The 23,325-nt window shown below is 24.0% G+C and overlaps 1 protein-coding gene across 3 annotated transcripts in view; it reads left to right on the top strand.

Moving 5' to 3' along the window:
- Positions 1-23,325, top strand: part of LOC142236487 (uncharacterized) — a 96,426-nt gene that overhangs the window by 17,248 nt on the left and 55,853 nt on the right. The window contains exon 2 of one of the 3 annotated variants that reach the window (XM_075307706.1): positions 23,145-23,177. The exons of the other annotated variants lie outside the window; for them this stretch is intronic. The gene's annotated coding sequence lies outside the window, so the exon portion shown is untranslated. The remainder of the gene's footprint in view (positions 1-23,144; positions 23,178-23,325) is intronic. 3 annotated transcript variants of the gene reach the window in all.

The raw sequence follows: 23,325 nt of genomic DNA, 5'->3' as shown, positions 1-23,325 counted from the left end.
CTGTGGAACAAGGTATTATAAGTTAGTGAATATGTTGGCAACACCCAGAAGGAGACGAGATAGACACATGGTGTCTTTGGCAAAAATGCTCAGGGTGGGCTCCTGAGTCGATATAGCCATGTCCGTCTGTCCGTGAACACATTTTTGTAATCAAAGTCTAGGTCGCAGTTTTAGTCCAATCGACTTCAAATTTGGCACAAGTATGTGTTTTGGTTCAGAATAGATCCCTATTGATTTTGGAAGAAATCGGTTTAGATTTAGATATAGCTCCCATATATATATTTCGCCCGATATGGACTTATATGGCCCCAGAAGCCAGAGTTTTACCCTAATTTGCTTTACCCTAATTTTGCACAAGAAGAACAATTAGTACTATAGTCAAGTGTGCCAAATTTTATTGAAATCGGTTCAGATTTAGATATAGCTCCCATATATATCTTTCGCCCGATATGGACTAATACGGTCCCAGAAACCATAGTTTTAGCCCAATTTGGTTGAAATTTTGCACAGGGAGTAGAATTAGCATTGTAGCTATGCGTGCCAAATTTGGTTGAAATCGGTTCAGATTTAGACATAGCTCCCATATATATCTTTCGAACGATTTACACTCATATGACCACAGAAGCCAATTTTTTGCTCCGATTTAGTTGAAATTTTACACAGGCAGTAGAAGTAGCATTGTAGCTATGCGTGCTAAATTTGGTTGAAATCGGTTCTGATTTAGATATAGCTCCCATATATATGTTTATCTGATTTCGACAAAAATGATCAAAATACCAACATTTTCCTTGTAAAATCGCCACTGCTTAGTCGAAAAGTTGTAAAAATGACTCTAATTTTCCTAAACTTCTAATACATATTTATCGAGCGATAAATCGTAAATAAACTTTTGCGAAGTTTCCTTAAAATTGCTTCAGATTTAAATGTTTCCCATATTTTTTAACTAACATTGTGTTCCACCCTAGTGCATTAGCCGACTTAAATTTTAAGTCTATAGTTTTTGTAGAGTCTATCAAATTCTGTACAGATCGAGTGATATTTAAATGTATGTATTTGGGACAAATCTTTATATATAGCCCCCAACAAATTTGACGGATGTGATATGGTATCGAATATTTAGATCTACAAAGTGGTGCAGGGTATAATATAGTCGGCCCCGTCCGACTTTAGTCTTTCCTTACTTGTTTTTAATAGGTTTCTCCCAATCTTTTTTCACTTTTTTCTTATAGGCGACCATATAAGGATACGTTTTAAGCTTTTATCGGCCATTTTTGGCCGATATGAGTTATTCTCCTCCCAAAATCGGCAATTTTTAAAAAAGAAAAAATTTTGTTTTCAAAAATTCTCATTCGGCAAAGCACCATTGCTAAGTCGATCTGTTTTCTAAAAAGCCCTTTTACACACAGAAAAAATTATGGTGATATCTTCATCCGTTCAAAAGTTACAGAATTATTTACAAAAAAAGCGATTTGGAACCACTGTGCGTCGGTTTATATGGGGGCTATACGTAAAAGTGGTCCGATATGGCCCATTTTCAATACCATCCGACCTACATCAATAACAACTACTTGTGCCAAGTTTCAAGTCGATAGCTTGTTTCGTTCGGAAGTTAGCGTGATTTCAACAGACGGACGGACGGACGGACATGCTCAGATCGACTCAGAATTGCACCACGACCCAGAATATATATTCTTTATGGGGTCAATATTTCGATGTGTTACAAACGGAATGACAAAATTAATCCTGTGGTGGAGGGTATAAAAATTCTATGGAAATTTTTCTATAAAAATTTATATGGAATTCTAAAGAAATTTATATTAACTTCTATAGAAATTAAAAAAAAATCGATGGAAAATTTTCTGTAGAAAAAAAAATATATTATAAATATTTTCATCGGCACACCCCATTATATTTGTATGTAGATACCCACATAATAATGCTTACTTGTATTTCAATAGTATCTCTTTTTTAGGTTACCTATATTAGTTCTCAGGAATTTTACCATTCTTCGGAGAGACCCTCCCTCCACGGCGCTCCATTGTCAATGGGGGAGGGGGGTACCACAGATTCATGTTGAATTTTGAAAACGAAATTATTTAGAAAATGAAAATTTAAAAGATGATTTGACACATTTTGGTTTTGTGGAAAACATAACTACCAAAAGTGAAACATGTACTGGGTGCTATGTAAAAAATATAACACAAATAAATAAATTGTGAGAAAAAACCGAAAGCGGAAAGTAATTAACACCCAAATTCAACTTGGAGCTATTAAAACCTATTTAAAAGGAGATTTAAGAATGTGTTTAAAGATAGAGAGAAAATACTGGTGGCTTACAATGTCATACTCAAGACCTCGTACTAGATTGTCAAAATTCTATTGCTCTAAATTTTATTTCTATAGAAAATGTTGTCAATATTTTATTTCTATAGAAAATTTTGTCAAAATTTTATTTCTATAGAAAATTTCATCAAAATTTTATTTCTATAGAAAATTTTGTCAAAATTTTATTTCTATAGAAAATTTCATCAAAATTTTATTTCTATAGGAAATTTTGTCAAAATTTTATTTCTGTATAAAATTTGAAAAAATTTGAAAATTTGAAGAAAATTTCATCAAAATTTCTATAGAAAATTTCATCAAAATTTTATTTCTATAGAAAATTTTGTCAAAATTTTAATTCTATATAAAATTTGACAAAATTTTATTTCTATATAAAATTTCATCAAAATTTTATCTCTATAGAAAATTTTGTCAAAATTTTATTTCTGTAGAAAATTTTGTCAAAATTTTATTTCTGTATAAAATTTGACAAAATTTGAAAATTTGAAGAAAATTTCATCAAAATTTTATTTCTTCAGAAAATTTCATCAAAACTTTATTTCTATAGAAAATTGCATCAAAATTTTGTCAAAATTTTATTTCTATAGAAAATTTTGTCAAAATTTTATTTTTTAAAATTTGACAAAATTTCATTTCTATAGAAAATTTCATCAAAATTTTATTTCTATAGAAAATTTCATCAAAATGTTATTTCTATAGAAAATTTCATTAAAATTTTATTTCTATAGAAAATTTCATCAAAATTTTATTTCTATAGAAAATTTTGTCAAAATTTTATTTCTATATAAAATTTGACAAAATTTTATTTCTATAGAAAATTTTGTCAAAATTTTATTTCTATAGAAAATTTTGTCAAAATTTTATTTCTGTACAAAATTTGACAAAATTTGAAAATTTGAAGAAAATTTCATCAACATTTTATTTCTTTAGAAAATTTCATCAAAATTTTATTTCTGTAGAATATTTCATCAAAATTTTTTTCTATAGAAAATTTCATCAAAATTTTATTTCTATAGAAAATTGCATCAAAATTTTATTTCTGTAGAAAATGTTGTCAAAATTTTATTTCTATAGAAAATTTTGTCAAAATTTTATTTTTATATAAAATTTGACAAAATTTTATTTCTATAGAAAATTTCATCAAAATTTTATTTCTATAGAAAATTTCATCAAAATTTTATTTTTATAGAAAATTGCATCAACATTTTATTTCTATAGAAAATTTTGTCAAAATTTTATTTCTATAGAAAATTTTGACAACATCTTATTTCACCAAAATTTTATTTCTGTAGAAAATTTTGTTAAAATTTTATTTCTATAGAAAATTTTGTCAAAATTTTATTTCTATATAAAATTTGGCAAAATTTGAAAATTTGAAGAAAATTTCATCAAAATTTTATTTCTATAGAAAATTTTTGTCAAAATTTGATTTCTATAGAAAATTTTCTCAAAATTTTTGGTACAATTCTGCCAACTGTGTAGGCACATCAAACGATGCATTGTGAGGTATTTTTGATGGAATAATAGTCAAAATTAAGATATTATTAATAGTCAAAATTAAGATATTATTAAAAATCGAAATTTTCATGCAAAAATTAAATTAGTCCAATATTCGATTTATAGATCCCTAGTTTTTAGTCACAAATTTACATTAATTATCAGGATGATGAAGAATATGTTATTAGCCTTTTAACACTTGAACATTTAGCAAAATCTACGCATGACCCATTGCATTTTGTTTTCGCCTTCCACTTCGAGCCGCTCTATTTTGGCAGCCGTAACCATGGCCAACAACATTTGAAGTTAATCGACTTTTCCAACGACAGCTATATTTGGGTCTTTTGGCATCTATAATGAATTAAGGGTTGGGACATGAATATTTTATGCCACCCATCAACAGCCATTAGGCTGGCATGATAGCCCATGTTTATGTCTGCCAACAAAATTTAGCAAATCTAAATGTAAACACCGCAAGACACAATTCTGCCGTGACTTCTCCATAATCTCCATTTGTTTTTACAACTCTTAATTAGTTAGCCGCAGAGGCTAAATAAATCCTCCTCCAACCCCTCAAAAAAATAGGCTCACAAATATGTCTTGGAAATGACTAGGGCGAATGACGTAGTACTTCGTTCGTGTAGTGGTAAAAGGCAAAATTTGTTGACCCAGATATAATTCTATCTAGCAATGATGGGAGGCCATGAACCCCTCTCCAACAGGAGTTTTCGGCTAAAATCGTATATATACTGTAATTTTCTACAGAAATAAAATTTTGAGAAAAAGTTTTATAGAAATAAAATTTCAACTAAATTTTGACATAATTTTTATAGATATAAAATTCTGACTAAATTTTCTATAGAAATAAAATTTTGAGAACATTTTCTATAGAAATAAAATTTTTTAAACATTTTTTATAGAAATAAAATTTTGGGGAAATTTTCTAAAGAAATAAATTTTCTATAGAAATAAAATTTTGCAAAAATTTTCTATAGAAATAAAATTTTGTTAAAATTTTCTATAGAAATAAAATTTTGCAAAAATTTTCTATAGAAATAAAATTTTGAGAAAACTTTCTATAGAAATAAAATTTTCAGAAAATTTTCTATAGAAATAAAATTTTTCCATTCTTTTTGTTTTGTTATTGTTGGTTTTGTTCTTTAATCATTGTTGTTGTTTTTATTGCAGCTTAAAACCATACATTGACTAAACTACAAGTGTAGCTTAACCAACAGAGGAAAAGAATGTTTGTCAAATTTATTTGGGCAAAGCCCTATAGACTGCAAGATGGTTGGATGGACGCTCGTTTCGGAATTACCACATTCCTCATCAGCATCCTCTACTTGAGAAAATTTTCTAAAGAAATAAAATTTTGCAAAAATTTTCCATAGAAATAAAATTTTGCAAAAATTTTCTATAGAAATAAAATTTTGAGAAAATTAAAAAAAAAAAATTTTAAACAATAAAATTTTGTAAAAATTTTCTATACAAATAAAATTTTGACAAAATTTTCTAAAGAAATAAAATTTTGCAAAAATTTTCTATAGATAAAAAATTTTGAGAAAATTTTTTTAAGAAATAAAATTTTGTAAAAATTATCTATAGATATAAAATTTTGAGAAAATTTTTTAAAGAAATTTTGTAAATTTTGTAAAAATTTTGTAAAATTTTGACAAAATTTTCTAAAAAAATAAAATTTTGCTAAAATTTTCTATATGTATAAAATTTTGAGAAAATTTTTTAAAGAAAAAAAATTTTGTAAAAATTTTCTATAGAAATAAAGTTTTGTAAAAATTTTCTATAGAAATAAAATTTTGCAAAAATTTTCTATAGAAATAAAATTTTGAGAAGACTTTCTATAGAAAAAAAAATTCCAGAAAATTTTCTATAGAAATAAAATTTTGACAAAATGTTCTATAGAAATAAAATTTTGAGAACATTTTCTAAAGAAATTAAATTATATATATATATAAATAAAATTTTGAATAAATTTTCTATAGAAATAAAAATGTAGAAATAAAATTTTGACAAAATTTTCCACAGAATTAAAATTTTGAGAAAATTTTCTATAGAAATAAAATGTTGACAAAATTTTCCACAGAAATGAAATTTTGACAAAATTTTCTATAGAAATAAAATTTTGGCAATTTTTTTTAGATAAATAAAATATTGTCAAAATTTTTTATAGAACTAAAATTTTAACAATTCATGAATTGTTATCGATGAAGGTATATGAAAAGGCTTCTAAAATTGTTAATTTATTTATATCATTTACATATATCTGCAATATATTTTGGTTAAACATTTTCTTTTGTTATGTGTTTACCACTGTTTGTGTGTACTAAAAAGAAAATGCGCTATATTTACACGTCATATCTAAAGTGATTTGGTTAAATATTAAATGTACATGCAATTCATAATTTTTAAATAAAAATTCAAACAATCTTCTTTCCCATAAAAGTCAGCAACCAATTTGGAAATGCTTTCATGGAACAATTATGACAAGCATCTAAAAGTGGCATATGAACGAATGGGATCCAAATTGTGAAAAGCATTAGGTTTTTGACATTAAGCTACCCTTGTTCGTCTGTGTTTACTGCTTATAATGGAATCATGAAATTTCACTTCAAGTTTAAGTGTTAATGAAAGTTAGCCATGTTGATTAGGAGACAATTCATGAATATATGCATTTGTAGCACCATGCATTCCCGCGGTGTATCTCATGTCGTAGCGAAGAAAAAATTTATATTTTTTATTTTAAATCATAAATTTTTAATTAGTCACAATATGACCGCAATACCCTGAAAAAAATCGAACGAATATGTAAGATAATGTAACCTAAATTTTAGAAAACGAAATTTACACAATATTAAGGACAAATATCCTTTTCTTATTTATAAAAATTTTATTTCTATAGAAAACTTTCTCAAAATTTTTACTTCTATAGAATTGTTGGCTAAAATTTTATTTCTGTAGAAGATTTTGACAATATTTTATTTCTATGGAACATTTTGTCAAAATTTTATTTGTATGGAAAAGTTTGTCAAAAAATTTTCTTCAATAGAAATTTTTGTCAAAATTTTATTTCTATAGACCATTTTGACAATATTTTAATTCTATAGAAAATTTTGTCAAAATTTTTTTTTTTAGAAAATTTTGTCAAAATTTAATTTCTATAAAAAATCTTGTCAAAACTTTATTTCTATAGAGTTTTGTCAAAAATTTGTTTCTATAGAAAATTTTTCAAAATTTTTACATCTATAGAAAAACTTGTTAAAATTTTATTGAAAATTTTGTCAAATATTTTTCTTCTATAGAAAATTTTGTCAAAATTTTTATTTCTATAGAAAATTTTATTAAAATTTTATTTCTATAGAAAATTGTGTCAAAATTTTATTTCAATAGAAAAATTAGTCAAAATTTTATTTCTATAGAAAATTCAGTCGCAAGTTTATTCCTGTAGAAAATTGTGTCATAATTTTATCTCTGTAGAAAATTTTGTCAAAATTTTATTTCTATAGATAATTTTTCCAAAATTTTATTTTTATAGAAAAATTTTCCAAATTTTTTTTAGTAGAAAATTTTTTCAAAATTTTATTTCTATAGAAAATTTTGTCATAATTTTATCTTTATAGAAAATTTTCTCAAATTTTTATTTCTGTAGAACAAATTTTCATTTCTTAGAAAATGTTCTTAAAATTGTATTTATACAGAAAATTTTCTCAAAAATTTTTTCTATATAAAATTTTCTCAAAATTTTATTTCTATAGAAAATTTTGTTAAAATTTTATTTCTATAGAAAATTTTGTTAAAATTTTATTTCAATAGAAAATTTTGTCAAAACTTTATTTCTATAGAATTTTTATTTCTCGATTCGACGTGTTATAAACGATTTAGTAAACCTATCATATTCACCCTCTTTCCTATGATGGAAGAATTCATTTTTCCACATTGAAATTTCAAACATGTTCGCCGCTGCTACATTCGTTGCTTCTCTTCGCCCATCGTTGACGCTAATGTGCTATGGCATTTTTATGGAATACGGGTAAATACCGAACGTTACGTATCGGTCGAACCCAAAAAAGGTACAATCAGAGTTGATCGTTGCTCGATTTGTTGGGTGTTGTTTTTTGGTCGTACAGATCAGCACACCAACGAATGGCCGGCTATTTGTCAACCACCAATCCCACATGAAGTAGCTCAGCTTTACTTTGCTACAGGAATGTTACACTCTGAGCCAATGCAACCAAAGAGACGACACTAACCGGCGGCATTAACATTTATTCAACGAAATCAAAAGCTAGCCAAGTCAGTAAATAAACCCCCCTCGCAAACAAAAACAAAAGCCATATTATTCATATGGACGGTTTGAGTAAGCACAGTGGGAGATATTAAAATATGGTTATTATACCAAGTTATTATACAATTTTCAAATGATTGTTTAAATAGCTAGAATATTTAGATATTTAGATATTTGCAATACTTGAAGATGAGTAAAAAGAATTAAACAATGAGGGCACACTCAACATCTATCTTTCCCAATGATAGAAATTTGGTGTGGCACACCAGCAGACCAGCATACCAACAATTTTAATGAAAAAAGTTTAAGTTTTTCAGTGCCTAGGGATTGAGCTCCGGATTGTTAAATTAGGTTAGTTATGGCGGCAGTCCGTTATTTTAAGCTTTATGCCATCACTTGTGGTAAACGTCTCTCTTATCAATGAGAGCTGCCCGATTCCATGTTTAACCCAATGACAGGGGACCTTCTCCTGATAGATTAGTCCGAACGACGTTTCGCATTGAGAGAAAACCAGTATTACTGTTTTAGTCGAAACTGATATTGAACCCATGACCCTTTGTATCCAAGGCGGGTATGCCATCCATTGCACCACGGTGGCTCCCAGAGCTCAGATATCCTCTATGGGCCATTTCGGGAATGTTTCAAAATTCACTATTCATTTTGACAACATTTTCTATAGAAATAAAAATTTTGCCAAAAATGTTTTTTTTTTTGATAAAATTTTATTTTTGTTAAAATATTTAAATTTTCTATAGAAATAAAATTTCAGCAAAATTGTCTATAAAAATAAAATTATGGCAAACTTTTCTATAGAAATAAAATTTTTGACAAAATTTTCTATAAAAATAAAATTTTGACAAATTTTTCTAATAAAAATATAATGTTGCCAAAGTTTTATTTTTGTTAAAAAATTTATGGCAAATAAAATTTTGACAAAAATTTCTATAGATATAAAATTTTTACAAAATTTTCTATAGAAATAACATTTTGACAAAACTTTTTGTAAAATTAAATTTTGAGAAAATTTTCTATAGAAATAAAATTTTGTCAAAAATATTCTACAGAAATAACATTTTGTCAAAAATATTCTATAGAAATAAAATTTTGTCAAAAATATTTTATAGAAATAAAATTTTGTCAAAAATATTTTATAGAAATAAAATTTTGTCAAAAATATTCTATAGAAATAAAATTTTGAGAAAATTTTCTATAGAAATAAAATTTTGACAAAATTTTCTATAGAAATAAAATTTTGAAAAAATTGTCTATAGAAATAAAATTTTGAAAAAATTCTCTATAGAAATAAAATTTTGACAAAATTTTCTATAGAAGTAAAATTTTGACAAATTTTCTTTTTTTTCTCTATATTTCCTATATTCCATAAAAAACAATTTTGGCAAAATTTTCTATAGAAATAAAATTTTGTCAAAGAAATGAAATTTTAACAAAATTTTCCATATGAATTAAATTTTGACATAATTTTCTATACAAATAAAATATTGGGAAAATTTCCTATAGAAATAAAATGTTGCCAAAATTTTCTATAGAAATACAATTTTGAAAAAATTTTCTATAAAAATAAAATTTTTACAAATTTTTCTAATAAAAATATGTTGCCAAACAATTTATGGCAAAATTTTCTACAGAAATATAATTTTGACATAATTTTCTATAGAAATACAATTTTGGTAAAAGTTTCTATAAAAGAATTTTCTGTAGAAGTAAAATTGTGACAAATTTTCTTTTTTTTCTATATTTCCTATATTCCATAAAAAAAAAAATTGGCAAAATTTTCTATAGAAATAAAATTTTGTCAAAGAACTGCAATTTTAACAAAATTTTCCATAGGAATTAAATTTTGACATAATTTTCTATACAAATAAATTATTGGGAAAATTTTCTATAGGAATTAAATTTTGACATAATTTTCTATAGAAATAAAATTTTGAAAAAATTTTCTATAAAAATAAAATTTTTACAAATTTTTCTAATAAAAATATGTTGCCAAACAATTTATGGCAAAATTTTCTACAGAAATAGAATTTTGACATAATTTTCTATAGAAATACAATTTTGGCAAAAGTTTCTATAAAAGAATGGAAAATTTTTCTGTAGAAGTAAAATTTTGACAAATTTTCTTTTTTTCTATATTTCCTATATTCCATAAAAAGTTTTTGGCAAAATTTTCTATAGAAATAAAATTTTGTCAAAGAAATAAAATTTTATCAAAATTTTCTATAGGAATTAAATTTTGACATAATTTTCTATAGAAATAAAATTTCAGCAAAATTGTCTATAAAACTAAAATTTTTGCAAACTTTTCTATAGAAATAAAATTTTGAGAAAATTTTCTGTAGAAATAAAATTTTGAAAAAATTGTCTATAGAAATAAAATTTTGAAAAAATTGTCTATAGAAATAAGAATTTGACAAAATTTTCTATAGAAGTAAAATTTTGACAAATTTTCTTTTTTTTCTATATTTCCTATATTCCATAAAAAAAAAATTTTGGCAAAATTTTCTATAGAAATAAAATTTTGTCAAAGAACTGAAATTTTAACAAAATTTTCCATAGGAATTAAATTTTGACATAATTTTCTATACAAATAAATTATTGGGAAAATTTTCTATAGGAATTAAATTTTGACATAATTTTCTATAGAAATACAATTTTGAAAAAATTTTCTATAAAAATAAAATTTTTACAAATTTTTCTAATAAAAATATGTTGCCAAACAATTTATGGCAAAATTTTCTACAGAAATAGAATTTTGACATAATTTTCTATAGAAATACAATTTTGGCAAAAGTTCCTATAAAAGAATGGAAAAATTTTCTGTAGAAGTAAAATTTTGACAAATTTTCTTATTTTCGATATTTCCTATATTCCATAAAAATTTTTTGGCAAAATTTTCTATAGAAATAAAATTTTATCAAAGGAATAAAATTTTAACAAAATTTTCTATAGGAATTAAATTTTGACATAATTTTCTATAGAAATAAATTTTCAGCAAAATTGTCTAAATAAAATTTTGGCAAACTTTTCTATAGAAATAAAGTTTTTGACAAAATTTTCTATAAAAATAAAATTTTTACAAATTTTTCTAATAAAAATATAATGTTGCCAAACAATTTATGGCAACATTTTCTACAGAAATAGAATTTTGACATAATTTTCTATAGAAATACAATTTTGGCAAAAGTTTCTATAAAAGAATGGAAAAATTTTCTGTAGAAGTAAAATTTTGACAAATTTTCTTATTTTCGATATTTCCTATATTCCATAAAAATTTTTTGGCAAAATTTTCTATAGAAATAAAATTTTAACAAAATTTTCTATAGGAATTAAATGTTGACATAATTTTCTATAGAAATAAAATATTGGCAAAATTTTCTATAGGAATTAAATTTTGACATAATTTTCTATAGAAATAAAATTTTCTATAAATTCAATAACTTTAAAAATTTAATTTTTTAAATTATTTTTGTTAAAAAATTTGTGTCAAAATTTTCTACAGAAATAAAATTTTGACAAAATTTTCTATAGAAATAAATTTTAGCAAAGTTTTCTATAAAACAAGTATATACGGCCGTAAGTTCGGCCAGGCCGAATCTTATGTACCCTCCACCATGGATTGCGTAGAAACTTCTACGAAAGACTGTCATCCACAATCGAATTACTTGGGTTGTGGTATCTTAAAACTTCTTAACATCGTTTTCTAAATTGTGAGTTAGTCCATACGTGGTATATATTAGACAAAAAAGTTATATATAGGTAAGTCTACAAATAATTACGAATTGGCATGGACTTTTGCACGGTACGTAGAGAGCCAGAATTGAAATATGGGGGTCGCTTATATTGGGGCTATATACAATTATGAACTTGATATGGACCAATTTTTGTATGGTTGGGGATCGATTTATCTGAGGGATATATATATATATAACTATAGACCGATATGGACCTAGTTAGGCATGGTTATTAACGGCTATATACTAGCACAATGTACCAAATTTCAACTGACTCGGATGAAATTTGCTCCTCCAAGAGGCTCCAAAACCAAATCTCGGGATCCGTTTATATGGGGGCTATATATGATTATGGACTGATATGGATCACTTTTGGCATGGTCGTTGGATACCCTATATAAACATCACGTACCAAATTTCAAACGAACCGGACAAATTTTGCTCTTCCAAGGGGCTCCGGAGGTCAAATGTGGGGATAGGTTTATATGGGGGCTATATATAGTTATGGACCGATTTCGACCAATTTTTGCATGGGTGTTTGAGGCCATATTTTAACACCACGTACCAAATTTCAACTGAATCTGATGAATTTGGTCTTCCAAAGGGCTCCGGAGGTCAAATCTGGAGATCCGCAAGCCAAATCGGGGGATCGGTTTATATGTAGCTATATATAATTATTGACCGATGTGGACCAATTTTTGCATGGTTGTTAGAGATCATATGCTGACACCATGTACCGGATCGGATGAAATTTGCTTCTCTTATATATATATATATATATATATATATATATATATATATATATATATATATATATATATATATATATATATATATATATATATATATATATATATATATATATATATATATATATATATATATATATATATATATATATATATATATATATATATATATATATATATATATATATATATATATATATATATATATATATATATATATATATATATATATATACAAACGGAATGACAAAGTTATGATACCCCCATCCTATGGTGGAGGGTATAAAAAAATGTTGGCACACTTTTCTATAGAAATACAATTTTTTTGGTTAAAAGAAATAAAAATTTGAAAAAATTTTGTACAGAAATAATATTTTGAAAAAAAAAAAATTTTCATTGGAAATAAAATTTTGAAAAAATATTGCTATAGAAATAAAATTTTGACGAAATTCTCTAGAGAAATAAAATTTTCTACTGAAATAAAATTTTGACAACATTTTATTTAGCATAATTTTCTATAGAAATAAAATTTTGACGAAATTCTCTAGAGAAATAAAATTTTCTACAGAAATAAAATTTTGACAACATTTGCTATAGAAATAAAATAATTTATTTTATTTAACATAATTTCCTATAGAAATAAAATTTTGGAAAAATTTTCTTTATAGAAAATGGAAAAATTTTCTATGGAAATAAAGTGTTGACAAATTTTTCTATAGAAATAAAATTTTAACGAATTTTTTTATAGAAATAAAATTTTAACGAAATATAGAAATAAAATTTTGACAAATTTTTTTAAAAAAAAAAATTTTTGCAAAATTTTCTATTGAAATAATGTTTTGGTACAATTTTCTATATAAATTAAATTTTGGCAAAATTTTCTATAGAATTAGAAATAAAATTTTGACAAAATTTTCTATAAATTCAATAACTTTAAAAATTTATTATTTTTTTTTAATTTCGACCATACTATCAAAGTCCATTGTAAGTTCTAAAATAAAAAATAAAACATTTGTTTAGCAGAAAAAACATTTTGTCATACTAACCACAAAAAATTGATAAAAAAATTAAAATAAGATTTGTGTTTTTCGGTAAAATTTTCTACAAATTTTTGTAGATTATTTTTGGCACGAGTGGCTACGTGTCGTGATTTCTGAGTTGATTTGACGTTCTTCATGGCGTCTGATTATCCGTAATACGTTGTACGTTCGTCCATTCCTCCCTCTTTCTCTTCTCTTCTATGTGTTTAAGTTTAAAAATTGTCAGGCTTGAAAATAACGATTCTTTGTATATGTTATATGACTAATATATCGTGATATTCAGAGTCGATGTGATCACGTGTTTCCGGATATATCTCTATCCGTAATACCATATGTTTGACGTCCGTATATCCCCCTTTCTCTTCGCTCGTCTGTATAAATTTACAATTTGCCAGGGTTGAAACTAATTACTCTCGCTGTACATGGCTGACATATCGTGAATTCTGAGTCGATTTAATGTCCTTCAGGACGTCTGTCTGTCCGTCCGTAATTCCATACGTTATTCGTCCGTCTATCCTTCTTCCTACTGAAATTTAAAAATTTGCGGGGTTGAAGTCCTGGTATTTTGAGTCGATATGGCCTGGTAAAAATAAATTAACAGCGTTGAAATTAACGACTCTGTGTACACGCAGACAAGGAATATGATCACCTCAAACATGTTACAAGAGCTAAATGTTATTTTTGTATGGTGGCCATGTAACATGCTCGTCACTAAAATGTTATTTTCTCGTCAAATATAACCTGCTTGCCGAAATCAGATACATGATTTCCGAGAAAATAACATGGTTGCGAAAACCATGTTACATGGTCATCACCCAAAAATAACATTTTGCTCTTAAAACATGTTTGAGGTGATCATATTCCTTCTCTGGGTGTATATATGACTGACATATCGTAATATTCTGAGTCGATACGACCACGTCTTTCCGGATATCTTTCTGTCCGTAATTCCATACGTTATACGTGCGTCCATTCCTTATTCTCTTCGTCCGTCTGTCTATATTCCATACATCCAAAATATCTTCCAAATCTTTGTATCGTTATATTCTGTGTCGATATGACCACGCCTTTCCGGGTATCTCTCGATCCGAAATTATTTACGTTGTTCGTCCGTCCATCCCCAGTTTAGAAACCAACGATTCTCTGGATAGACAACTATTCTCTGATTATAAAGGTGCAAGTGTATGTAAATAGCTATCCAATGGAATTGGTATCCCGTATGTCATCTCATGTTGCCAGATTTGTTTCTTGTTGTTCAACCTCCACATTTCTTAATATCACTTCTATTAATCTCAATTTTGTTTTCTCTAAGGTGTAACAACTACGGTTCTAGAATTTTTTTACCCCATTCGCCATTAATGCCATTAATATTATTAATCATAACCAATTTATATTTATTCTTCTATACAAAGAAATAAAGCTAAATGATAAATTGTTCAAACGTCAAATGCCGCCACCATTAACTAGACAAGATATGGGGATATCATCAATACGGTCATGTTTGCTTTTAGTGAATCCATTGAAAGACGGCCATGTTTTGTCATCTATTGCTGGGAGGGCCAAGTAGAAATGAGAAAAATCAACATTCCTAATTAAATATTCATTAAATTAATAACAAGACAATAATTCGTACATTGATGATTTGACATTTAATTCAATAAGAGAAAAATCACGAAATAGAGAGAGATAGTAAAAGAGAGAGAGGGAGAGAGAGATGAATTAATTAATGATGGTGAGAGATTGTAGTGTAACACTGAACTATAGATAATTATAAACCTTTAAGTTTTATATTGAATTACAGATAGAGAGTGGAAAGAGAGAGAGCGAGAGAGAGAGAAAGATGGAGCATAAACTGATTAGGCCTTAGTCTAGATATTGATTCATTATTGATCTGATCTTGATTATGGTAATTTTGAACTCTTATAGAAATTTGTGCAATACAAGTGCTTGTGAATGTTTTCAATTAATTATGATGACTTGTACCAAGAAATATTTTAATGGGTTATTGACATTGAATTTAAATACTCGTAGTATATGTGGGAGTCATAAGGAATTTAAAATATATTAGGCTGGATCAAGTTTAAAATAAATTTTTGACAAAATTTTTTATAGAAATAAAATTTTGACAAAATTTTCTATAGAAATAAAATTTTAACAAAATTTTTTATAGAAATAAAATTTTACCAAAATTTTATATAGAAATAAAATTTTGACAAAATTTTCTATAGAAATAAAATTTTGAAAAACTTTCTATAGAAATAAAATTTTGATAAAATTTTCTATAGAAATAAAATTTTAACAAATTATTCTATAGAAGTAAAATTTTAACAAGTTTTTCTATAGTAATAAAATTTTGAGAAAATTTTCTATAGAAATAAAATTTGGAGAAAATTTTCTATAGAAATAAAATTTTGAGAAAATTTTCTATAAAAACAAAATTTTGATCAATGGAAATAAAGTTGTGACAAAATTGTCAATAAAAAAAAATTTTGAGAAAATTTTCTATTGAAATAGAATTGTAACAAAATTTTCTATAGAAGGAGAATTTTCTATGGAAATAAAATTTTGACAAATTTTTCTATTGAAATAAAATTTTGATAAAATTTTCTATAGAAATAACATTTTAACAAATTATTCTATAGAAGTAAAATTTTAACAAGTTTTTCTATAGTAATAAAATTTTGAGAAAATTTTCTATAGAAATAAAATTTTGAGAAAATTTTCTATAGAAATAAAATTTTGAGAAAATTTTCTATAAAAACAAAATTTTGATCAATGGAAATAAAGTTGTTACAAAATTGTCTATAGAAATAAAATTTTGAGAAAATTTTCTATAGAAATAAAATTTTAACAAAATTTTATATAGAAATAAAATGTTAAAAAATTTTATATAGAAATAAAATTTTAACAAATTATTCAATAGAAGTAAAATTTTAACAAGTTTTTCTATAGAAATAAAATTTTGAGAAAATTTACTATAGAAATAAAATTTTGAGAAAATTTTCTATAGAAATAAAATTTTGAGAAAATTTTCTAAAAAACAAAATTTTCATCAATGGAAATAAAGTTGTGACAAAATTGTCTATAAAAATAAAATTTTGCGAAAATTTACTATAGAAATAGAATTGCAACAAAATTTTCTATAGAAGGAGAATTTTCTATGGAAATAAAATTTTGACAAATTTTTCTATTGAAATAAAATTTTGACAAAAATTTCTATGGAAATAAAATTTTGACAACATTTTTATAGAAATAAAGTTTTGACAAAAAAAATTCTATAGAAATAAAATTTTGGAATGTGAGAAAGTTTTCTATAGAGATACAATTTCGAGAAAATTTTTATAGAAATAAAATTTTGACAAAATATTCTTTAGAAATAAAATTTTGTTGTTGTTTTTGATTTCAGCTTAAAACCATTCATTGACTAAACTACATGTGTAGCTTAACCAACAGAGGAAAAGAATGTTTGTCAAATTTATTTGGGGAAAGCCCTATAGACTGCAAGATGGTTGGATGGACACACGTTTCGGAATTATCACATTCCTCATCAGAATCATCTACTTGCAGCCAAACTATCAACCAATTATAAGAATAAATTCAGGCAGTTCACTAAACCCAAAAGTAAACCACACTTGAACTTCCGAAAAATGGTTTTACATGATAGCCGGCTTATGCCGAAATAAATTCGTACAAACATATCTCCAACTGCACTAAAATCGATGATTTGACGGTGGCAAAGGAAAAGAGATATGTTATAAAGGAATAAAATTATGAGAACATATTCTATAGAAATACAATTTTGAGAAAATTTTCTATAGAAATAAATTTTTGGCGAAATTTTCTAAAGAAATAAAAATTTGAGAAAATTTCCTATAGATATAAAGTTTTCACAAAATTTTCTATAGAAATAAAATTTTGACAAAAATTTTCTTTAGAAATAAAATATTGGCAAATTTTCTATAGAAATAAAATTTTGACAACATTTTCCATTGAAATGAAATTTTGGCGCAATTTACTATAGAAATAGAATTTTGACAAAATTTTCTAACGACATACAATTTTAAGAAAATTTTCTAATGACACAAAATTTTAAGAAAATATTTTATAGAAATTAAAATTTAAGAAAATTTTCTATAGGAATAAAATTTTGGGAAAATTTTCTATAGAAATAAAATTATGTGAAAATTTTATATAGAAATAAAATTATGAGAAATTTTTCTATAGAAATAAATTTTTGGCGAAATTTTCTAAAGAAATAAAAATTTGAGAATTTTTTCTATAGAAATAAAATTTTGACAAAAATTTCTATAGAAAAAAAAAACTTTGATAAAATTTTCCTAGAAATAAAATTTTGCGAAAATTTTCTATAGGAATAAAATTTTGAAAAAATTTACTATAAAAATAAAATTTTAACAAAAATTTCTATAGAAATAAAATTTTGACAAAATTTTCTATAGATATAATTTTTTTTTCTATTTCAAAAAATATTCTATTGAAATAAAAAACTCAGAAAATTTTCTATAGAAATAAAAATTTGAGAAAATTTTCCATAGAACTAAAACTTTCTATAGAAATAAAATTTTGAGAAAATTTCTATAGAAATAAAATTTGAGGAAAATTTTCTATAGAAACAAAATTTTGACACAATTTTTTATAGAAATAAAATTTTGAGAATTTTTTTTTATAGCAAATTTTCGATAGAAATAAAATTTTGAGAAATTTTGAAATAATTTTCTATAGAAATAAAATAAATGTGATTAAATGTTCTATAGAAATAAAATTTTGACAAAAGTTGCTATGGAAATATAATTGTAATAAAATTTCCTATAAAAGGAGAAATGTGAGAAATTTTTTAATAAATAAAATTTAAAATTTCAATTGAAATAAAACTATCAGAAAATTTTCTATAGAAATAAAAATTTGAGAAAAATTTCTAGAGAAATTAAAATGTGAGCAAATTTTCCAAAGAACTAACACTTTTTATTGAAATAAATTTTGAGAAAATTTTCTATAGAAACCAAATTTTAAAAATTTTCTGTAGAAATAAAATTTTGATAAAATTTTCTATAGAAATACATTTTTGACCAACATTTTCTATAGAAATAAAATTTTGACTAAATTTTATCTATAAACTTTTGATAAAATTTTCTATGGAAATGACATTTTGACTAAATTTTCTATAGAAATAAAAATTTGAAAAAATTTGAAAAAAATTTGCTATATTTTCTATAGAAATAAAATTTTGACAAAATTTTCTAAAGAAATACATTTGTATTACATATCAGCCCCCCTAAAGTGTAGGGTATAAAAATTTCAATATCAAGAAATGAGTCAGCTCTAATAATATTCCATATACATATGTATGTCCACGTACTAATAAATAATTTACGGTTTACGATACGATTTGTCTTCTCCAATTACTTTTTGGAAATTCAATAAAGATTCATGCAAACTTGAAACAAAAAAAATGTGACAACTCATAGCACAAGACAGAGGCATTTAGAAGTGGACGGGCAAATGGCCAAGCTGTATTTACTTACATTTTATCCCATGAAAGTATTTTAATTTGTTGATTTTTTTTTTTATTTTTGGAGTTTTTCTTCCGGTCATTCGAAACGAGTCATGTATAATTGCTATGAGTTGAGGTTCTTTTACAGAATTGCTTCCCGAGCTTAGTTAGTTAGTGATTTGTGGTAATAATACCGGAAAAAGTACAGAGATTTAATCAAATCTTTATGGCATACTTCATTCGTTTATTTTCAAACAACATTCACCACAACTTTCTCCATTTAGATTTGAATGGGCTGTATGGCCCTATAAGTTAGGGAAACTTAGAAAGCATCATTGAGGAGCATATGAAAAATGAGGGGAAGCCAGCAATTTGGAAATAATTTTTAATGAAAAGAAAAGGTTTTCATTTTAAAATTGTAATCAAATACCTTTTTGGGTAAATAAATGAAGTTTATCCAGGATTACTTCTTGGAAGTCAAAATTTTCTTTCTATACAAAATTTTGTGAAAATTTTATTTCTATAGAAAATTTTGTCAAAATTTATTTCTATAGAAAATTTTGTCAAAATTTTATTTCTATAGAAAATTTTGTCAAAATTTTATTTCTATAGAAAATTTTGTCAACATTTTATTTCTATAGAAAGTTTTTTCAAAATTTTATTGCTATGGAAAATTTTGCAAAAATTTAATTTCTAAAATTTTCTTTTTATACGAAATTTTGTGAAAATTTTATTTCTATAGAAAATTTTGTCAAAATTTTATTTCTATAGAAAATTTTGTCGAAAATTTTTTTATGGAAAATTTTTTCAAATTTTATTTCTATAGAAAGATTTTTCAAAATTTTATTGCTATGGAAAATTTTGCAAAAATTTAATTTCTATAGAAAATTTTGTCAAACTTTTATTTCTATAGGAAATTTTGTAAAAATTTTATTTCTATAGAAAATTTTGTCGAAATTTTATTTCTATGGAAAATTTTCTCAAAATTTTATTTCCATAAAAAATTTTCTCAAAATTTTGCTTCTATAGAAAATTTTGTAATAATTTTATTTCTATAGAAAATTTAGTAAAAATTTTAGTTCTATAGAAAATTTTATTGAAATTTTATTTCTATAGAAAATGTTGTCAAAATTTTATTTCTATTGAAAATTTTGTCAAAATTTTATTTCTATAAAAAATTTTGTCAAAATTTTATTTGTATAGAAAATTTTGTCAAAATTTTATTTATATAGAAAATTTTGTCAAAATTGTATTTCTATAGGAAATTTTCTCAAAATTTTATTTCTAAAGAAAATTGTGTCAACATTTTATTTCTATAGGAAATGTTATCAAAATTTTTATTTTTATATGAAATTTTCTCAAAATTTTATTTTTATAAAAAAATTTTCAAAAATTTTATATCTTTAGAAAATTTTGTCAAAATTTTATTCCTATATAAAATTTTGTCGAAATTTTTTTCTATGGAAAATTTTGTCAACATTTTTTTCTATGGAAAATTTTGTCAAAATGTTTTTCTAGGGAAAATTTTGTCAACATGTCATTTCTATATACCAATTTTGTGAAAATTTTATTTCTATATACAAATTTTGTAAAAATTTTATTTCTTTATACACATTTTGTCAAAATTTTATTTCTATATACAAATTTTGTCGAAATTTTATTTCTATATACAAATTTTGTCAAAATTTTATTTCTGTAGAAAAAATTGTCAACATTTTATGTCTATATACAAATTTTGTCAAACTTTTATTTCTATATAAAATTTTGTCAAAATTTTTTTCTATAGAAAACTTTGTCAAAAGTTTATTTCGATAGAAAATTTTGTCAAAATTTTATTTCTGTAGTAAAATTTGTCAAAATTTTATTTCTGTAGTAAAATTTGTCAAAATTTTATTTCTGTAGTAAAATTTGTCAAAATTTTATGTCTATATACAAACTTTCTCAAAATTTTTTTTCGATATACAAATTTTGTCAAAATTTTATTTCTATATATACAAATTTTGTCAAAATTTTATTTCTATATACAAATTTTGTCAAAATTTTATTTCTATAGAAAATTTTTGTCAAAATTGTATCTCTATATAAAAATTTTGTCAAAATTTTATTTCTATAGAAAATTTTGTCAAAATTTTATTTCTATAAAATTTTTGTCAAACTTTATTTCTTTTTGAAATTTTGTCAAAATTTTATTTTTATAGAAAATTTTGTCAAAATTTTATTTCTATAGAAAATTTTGTCAAAATTTTATTTCTATAGAAAATTTTGTCAAAATTTTATTTTTATAGAAAATTTTGTCAAAATTTTATTTCTATAGGAAATTTTCTCAAAATTTTATTTTTATAAAAAAATTTTATAAAAAAAAATATTTCTATAGAAAATTTTTGGCAACATTTCATTTCTATAGGAAATTTTACCAAAATTTTATTTTTATAAAAATTTTTTTAAAAATTTTATTTTTATAAAAAAAATTTTGCAAAAATTTTATTTCTATAGAAAATTTTGTCATAATTTGATTTCTGTAGAAAATTTTGTCAAAATTGTATTTCTATAAAAAATTTTGTTGAAATTTTATTTCTATTGAAAATGTTGACAAATTTTTATTTCTATAGAAAATTTTGTTAAAATTTTATTTTTATAGAAAATTTTGTCAAAATTTTATTTCTATAGAAAATTTTCTCAAAATTTTATTTCTATATAAAATTTTGTCAAAACTTTATTTCTATAGAAAAGTTTGTCAAATTTTTTTTTCTATAGAAAAGTTTGTCAAAGTTTTATTTCTATAGAAAATTTTGTCAAAATTTTATTTCTATAGAAAAGTTTGTCAAAATTTTATTTCTATAGAAAATGTTATCAAAATTTTATTTTTATAGAAAATTTTTCAAAAATTTTATTTCTATAGAAAATGTAAAAATTTTATTTCTATAGAAAAGTTTGTCAACATTTTATTTCTATAGAAAATTTTGTTAAAATTTTATTTCTATATGAAATTTTGTGACAAAATTTATGTGACAATAACAAATTTGTGACAAAATTTTTGTGACAAAAAATTTGGAGGAAATTTTTGACAAAATTTTCTATAGAAATAAAATGTTGACAAAAAATTGTAGAGAAATAAAATATTGAAAAAAATCTTCGGGGTCTCTGAGGAACCAGTAGCATTTACCTAAAACAAAACATACCACAAACTAATTATTTTAGCATAAAAAATCAAAAAATGAAAGTCTTATTAGGTTTTCCCATTTTGTTTTTCTTTGGCGATCTACACAAAAGTGGGTCAAAATGTAAACCGATAAAAATCTTCGTCTTCCTCTTTCATCCAAATGACATTTCTTCATTGTGGTACTTTGTTCTTCCTGCTTTCTTCTTAACAGACAGTTATGCTCATCTTAGTGTTCATCGTTTCGAAGCGGTACTATCATCACCCGCTTACTTTCTTCAAGCATGACTTCAGAGTAGAAGTTAGAATGGTTGACTTGAAGACAAGCGACATGTTTTTTTTGTTGCCTTGTGTCAGTCAGTTTTGTGGGCCACATAAACTTTGTCTTGTGAAGATGATGAACTATGGGGAACTATGGATGTAAACTATTTGTTTAAGATATTATAACAAGGGGAGAACTTAATAAATATTAGCATATACACATAAAGAAAAATCACAACGGTATTGAAAAAAGGATAAAATGCCCTTAATGCCCATATTGCATCTATTGCATTTAAAAAGTTTACCACAATAAATCTTTCGAATGGAAAGTGGATTAATTTCTAGGATTAATAAATAATAATTTCCGCTTCTGGGATCAGAAATTAATTCACTTTATTTGTAATCATTAATTTATGGATTTGTTTTTTATTTTATTAATTAAATCAATTAATTACTTTGAATTGAATATCAAAAAAGTATTTAAATCTGTTAAATGTGTTAAATTGATTAAATTTTTATATTCATTGTTTTAATTTCAGGTATGGACATATATCGTTTTGGAAATCAGATGGGTAAGATTAAAGCTTATTTTAATATTTAGAATGTTATAGAGTATCTGCCATGTGGCACACAGAATGAAAAAGTACTTTTCCAAGAATATTTAGAAATTTGTCTGTAAGAAATATGGGAGCTATATCTAAAAATATAGAAATAAAAGTT

Source organism: Haematobia irritans, chromosome 4, assembly GCF_050003625.1.
Source record: "Haematobia irritans isolate KBUSLIRL chromosome 4, ASM5000362v1, whole genome shotgun sequence".
NCBI classification, from domain to species: Eukaryota; Metazoa; Arthropoda; class Insecta; order Diptera; family Muscidae; genus Haematobia; species Haematobia irritans.
The sequence above is the reverse complement of the archived record's forward strand: the minus strand, read 5'-3'. Positions and strand labels throughout refer to the sequence as shown.